This window comes from Falco biarmicus, chromosome 4, assembly GCF_023638135.1.
Source record: "Falco biarmicus isolate bFalBia1 chromosome 4, bFalBia1.pri, whole genome shotgun sequence".
NCBI classification, from domain to species: Eukaryota; Metazoa; Chordata; class Aves; order Falconiformes; family Falconidae; genus Falco; species Falco biarmicus.
Window position 1 is genome coordinate 884,270 of NC_079291.1, and position 250 is coordinate 884,519.

Sequence of the window (250 nt, forward strand, 5' to 3'; positions counted from 1 at the left end):
TAATTTCTATGGTAAGCCTTGCCATACTTTTGCAGTGAACAAGCAGTAGTATTTCACAAACGAAGAAATAAATGTAGAATCACGTATCGTTTAGGTTGGGAAGACCCTTAAGATCCTTGAGTCCAGCTGTTCACCTAGCACTGCCAGGTCCACCATTAAACCATGTCCTCAAGTGCCACATCTACACTGAAGAAGACCACTTGCTTGTTCCATCTTCCAAAAGAAGATTGAATTTTAAAAGTTGGCTTCT